A 5,429-nucleotide genomic window follows, 5' to 3' on the forward strand; every position below is an offset into this window, starting at 1 on the left:
TATTGTGGCACTATTCACAATAGCAAAGACTTGGAACCAACCCAAATGTCCATCAATGATAGACTGGATTAAGAAAATGTGGCACATATACACTATGGAATACTGTGTAGCCATAAAAAAGGATGAGTTTATATCCTTTGCAGGGACATGGATGAAGCTGGAAACCATCATTCTTAGCAAACTATCACAAGGACAGAAAACCAAACACTGCATGTTCTCATTCATAGGTGGGAATTGAACAATGAGAACACCTGGACACAGGCCAGGGAACATCACATACCCACACCGGGGCCTGTTGTGGGGTAGGGGCCTGCAGGAGGGATAGCATTAGGAGAAATACCTAAAGTGTAAGTGACGAGTTAATGGGTGCAGCAAACCAACATGTCACATGTATACCTATGTAACAAACCTGCACATTGTACACCTGCACCCTAGAGCTTAAAAAAGTTTGTTCTTGTTGAGGAAACAAAATAAAATTAAGATTTGAGAGAAAAAAATACAAAAATTAGCCAGGTGTGGTGGCACACGCCTGTAATCTCAGCTACTCTAGAGGCTGAGGCAGGAGAATCACTTGAACTGGAAGGCAGAGTGCATTGAGCTGAGATCGCACCACTGCACTCTAGCCTGAGCGATAGAGCAAGACTGTCTGGAAAAAAAAAGAAAAAATGTATTATTGTTATTCTGGTGTTCGGCAAAGTGTTTCTACTTAACCTGTGTGACTTGAGATGGTGAGATAGATTATGAGTCAGACACATTTGTGAAAGGCAGTTAAATATCCCCAAAAGGACTTTTTTGTGGGGGTGGGGACTGGGTCTCGCTCTGTCACCCACACTGGAGTGTAGTGGTGCTATTACAGCTCACTGCAACCTTGACCTCCCAGGCTCAAGTGATCCTCCCACCTCAGCCTCCGTAGGAGCTGGGACTATCGGCTCCTGCCACGTCACCTGGCTAACTTTTTATTTTTTATTTTATTTATTTATTTTTTTTTTGGAGAAGGAGCCTCACTATGTCACCCAGGCTGGAGTGCAATAGCATGGTCTTAGCTCAGTGCAACCTCCATCTCCTGAGTTCAAGTGATTCTCCTGCCTCAGCCTCCCCAGTAGTGGGATTACAGGCACCCGCCACCATGCCCAGCTAATTTTTGTATTTTTAGTAGAGACAGGGTTTCACTATGTTGGACACACTGGTCTCGAACTCCTGACCTCAGGTGATACGCCCACCTCAGCCTCCAAAAGTGCTGAGATTACAGGTGTGAGCCACCACACTTGGCCATCTGGCTAATTTTAAAATTTTTTGTAGACACAGCATCTTACTGTGCTGCCCAGTCTGGTCTCAAACTCCTGGGCTCAAGTGATCCTCCCACCTTAGCCTCTTGAGTAATAGGATAACAGCTCAATTTGTTTAGAGCAGTTTTAGGTTTACAGCAAAGTTGAGCGGAAAATACAGAGTTCTCCTATGCCCCCTCCCCACCCCCCCGCACAACCTCCCTTGCTGTCCACATCCTGTACCACAGTGATACATTTGTTAGAATCTATGAACCTCAGCAGACATGGTGGTTCATGCCTGTAATGCCAGCACTTTGGGAGGTCAGGAGTTCAAGACCAGCCTGGGCAACATGGTGAAACCCCATCTCTAAGACTAAAAATACAAAAACTAGCCATGCATGGTGGTGGGCACCTGTACTCCCAGCTACTCAGGAAGCTGAGGCAGGAGAATTGCTTGAACCCGGGAGGTGGAGGTGGAGGTTGCAGTGAGCCAAGATTGTGCTACTGCACTCCAGCCTGGGCGGCAGAGCGACACTCTATCTGGAAAAAAAAAAAAACAAAAAAAAAACTATGAACCTCCCCTGACATATCATTTTCTGGTTCACTCTTGCTGTTGTACGTTCTGTGGGGTTGGACAAACGTGTAAGGCATGAACCCATCCATATAGTATCACATGGAGTAGTTTCCGTGCGCTAAGTCATTCATGCACTGCCTATTCATCCCTCTCTTCTCACTAACCCCTGGCAACCGCTGATCTGTTATTTACTGTCCCCATAGTTTTGAGACAGAATCTTGCTCTGTCATCCAGGCTGGAGTGCAGTGGCGCAATCTCTGCTCACTGCAACCTCCCCCTCCCACGCTCAAGTTAATTTCAGTATTTTTTTTTTTTTTTTTTTTTGAGACGGAGTCTTGCTCTGTCGCCCAGGCTGGAGTGCAGTGGCCGGATCTCAGCTCACTGCAAGCTCCGCCTCCCGGGTTCACGCCATTCTCCTGCCTCAGCCTCCGGGTAGCTGGGACTACAGGTGCCCGCCACCGCGCCCAGCTAGTTTTTTGTATTTTTTAGTAGAGACGGGGTTTCACCGTGTTAGCCAGGGTGGTCTCGATCTCCTGACCTCGTGATCCTCCCGTCTCAGCCTCCCAAAGTGCTGGGATTACAGGCTTGAGCCACCGCGCCCGGCCAATTTCTGTGTTTTTTGTAGAGCCGAAGTTTCGCCATGTTATCCAGGTTGGTGAAGTCCCGGGCTTAAATGATCCCCCTACCTCAGCCTCCCAAAGTGCTAGGCTTTCAGGCATGAGCCACCACACCTGCCCAATAGATCATTTATTTTTAGTTCTGAATAAATAAATAAAAATACACACAAGGTCCCCAACTGCATTTGGTTGAGGCTAGTTTTCTGTAAGTCTCTTTTAGTTCTGAAAAAATAAAATAAAAAATAAAAATACAGGGCCAGGAACAGTGGCTCACGCCTGTAATCCCAGCACTTTGGTTGGCTGCGGCAGGCAGACCACCTGAGGTCAGGAGAGACCAACATGGCCAACATGGCAAAACCCCGTCTCTACTAAAAATATAAAAATTAGCTGGGTGCAGTGGCATGCGCCTATAATCCCAGCTACTCAGGAGGCTGAGGCAGGAGAATTGCTTGAACCCAGGAGGCTGAGGTTGCAGTGAGCCGAGATTGCGCCACTGCACTCCAGCCTGGGCAACAAGAGTGAAACTCCATCTCAAAAAATAAAATTAAACAAAAATACAAAAAGGGTCCCCAGCTGCATTCGGTCGAGGCCAGTTTTCTGTGAGTCTCTTTTGGTCTGTGGGTTCCTCTTTCTGTCTTTTGCCCCCTTGCAACATATTTGTGGATGAAACTAGGTGGTTTGTCTTGTTGACTTTTTTTTTTTTTTGAGATGTAGCCTTGTTCTGTCGCCCAGGCAGGAGTGCAGTGACACGATCTTGGCTCACTGCAACCTCTGCCTCCCAGGTCCAAGCGATTCTCCTGCCTCAGTCTCCCGAGTAGCTGGGATTACAGGCTTGGGGCCAGTACGCCTGACTAATTTTTGTATTTTTAGTAGAGATGGGTTTTCGCCATGTTGGCCAGGCTGGTCTCGAACTCCTAACCTCAAGTGATCCGCTCACCACGGCCTCTCAAAGTGTTGGAATTACAGTCATGAGCCACCGTGCCTGGCCTGTTTTTTTTTCTTTTTCTGCATTGCTATTAAAGATTTTGGCTGGGGCCGGGCGCGGTGGCTCATGCCTGTAATCCCAACTCTGTGTGGGAGGCCAAGGCAGGTGAATCACCTGAGGTCAGGAGTTCAAGACCAGCCTGGCCAACATGGTGAAACTCCGTCTCTACTAAAAATACAAAAATTAGCTGGGTGTGGTGGCAGGCGCCTATTATCTCAGCTACTTGGGTAGCTGAGGCAGGAGAATCACTTGAACCTGGGAGGTGGAGGTTGTAGCGAGCCAAGATCATACCACCGCGCTCCAGCCTGAGCGACAGAGCAAGACTTTATCTCAAAAAAAAACAAGATTGTTTCCTCATAATCGTAAAGCCGTTATACTCAGTGCAGGCACAGCTAGTACATTTTGCTCAACCCCACAGGCTCTGTTCCCTTTACAAGGTATTTATGTATTTATATTTTTGCGACAGAGTCTTGCTCTGTCATCCTGGCTGGAGTGCAGTGGCACGATCTTGGCTCACTGCAACCTCTGCCTCCAGGGCTCAGTCGGTTCTTGTGCCTCAGTCTTCCAAGTATCTGGGAGTAGAGGCATGCACTACCACGTCCGGTGAATTTTTTCTATTTTTAGTAGCCATGTTGGCCAGGCTTTTACTAGCTATTTATAATATGCTTGAATCACTCACAGGAATGAAATACTGTCAGTATCAATAGTTAGCAGCCCTTTCAAAATACATTTTGTTGCTTCTATAGAAACCTTAACTATTCTATGAGTCCAGTAAATCCAAATGGTCTTATTATTTCTTGGGTTTTTTGTTTGTTTTTTGTTTTTGTTTTTGTTTTTTTTGAGACATTGTTTCTCTCTTGTTGCCCAAGCTGGAGTGCAATGGTGCAACCTCGGCTCACTGCAAACTCCTCCTCTGAGGTTCAAGTGATTCTCCTGCCTCAACCTCCCAAGTAGCTGGGATTACAGGCACGAGCCACCATGCCTGGCTAATTTTTTGAATTTTTAGTAGAGACCGGGTTTCATCATGTTAGCCAGGCGGGTCTCTAACTCCTGACCTCAGGTAATCCATCCACTTCAGCCTCCCAAAGTCCCGGAATTATAGGCGTGAGCCACTGCACCTGGCTGATCTTATTATTTCTATACATAATATATGATCTTTTGACTGGCACAGCAGATTACGCTTGTAATCACAGCACTTTGGGAGGCCAAGGCAGGTGGATCACCTGAGGTCGGTGGATCACCTGAGGTCAGCAGATCGAGACCAGCTTGGCCAACATGGCAAAACCCCATTTCTACTACAAATACAAAAATTAGCCAGGTGTGGTGGCACACACCTGTAATCCCAGCTAGTCTGGAGGCTGAGGCAGGAGAATTGCTTGAACCCGGAAAGTGGAGGTTGCAATGAGCCGAGGTCGTGGCACTGTACTCCAGCCTGGGAGACAGAGCAAGACTCCATCTCAAAAAGCAATAACAACAACAAACAAAAACAAAAACAAAAGGCCAGGCACGGTGGCTTATGCCTGTAATCCCAGCACTTTCAGAGGCCAGGCAGGCAGATCCAAGGTCAAGATATTGAGACCATCGTGGTCAACATGGTGAAACCCTGACTCTACTAAAAATACAAAAATTAGCTGGGTGTGGTGGCACACGCCTGTAGGTCCAGCTACTTGGGAGGCTGATGCAGGAGAATTGCTTGAATCCGGGAGGCAGAGGTTTTAGTAAGCCAATATCGTGCCACTGCACTCCAACCTGGTGACAGCGCAAGACTCAGTTGCAAAGGAAAAAAAAAAAGTTTATTTATGGAATAGGTCCCATGTTTTTTTTTTTTTTAGGTGGAGTCTCGCTCTGTTGCCCGGGCTGGAGTGCAGTGGCTGGATCTCAGCTCACTGCAAGCTCCGCCTTCCGGGTTCACGCCATTCTCCTGCCTCAGCCTCCCGAGTAGCTGGGACTATAGGCGCCCACCATCTCGCTCGGCTAGTTTTTTTGTA

Source organism: Colobus angolensis, unplaced genomic scaffold (genome assembly GCF_000951035.1).
Source record: "Colobus angolensis palliatus isolate OR3802 unplaced genomic scaffold, Cang.pa_1.0 Scaffold39, whole genome shotgun sequence".
Lineage (NCBI taxonomy): Eukaryota > Metazoa > Chordata > Mammalia > Primates > Cercopithecidae > Colobus > Colobus angolensis.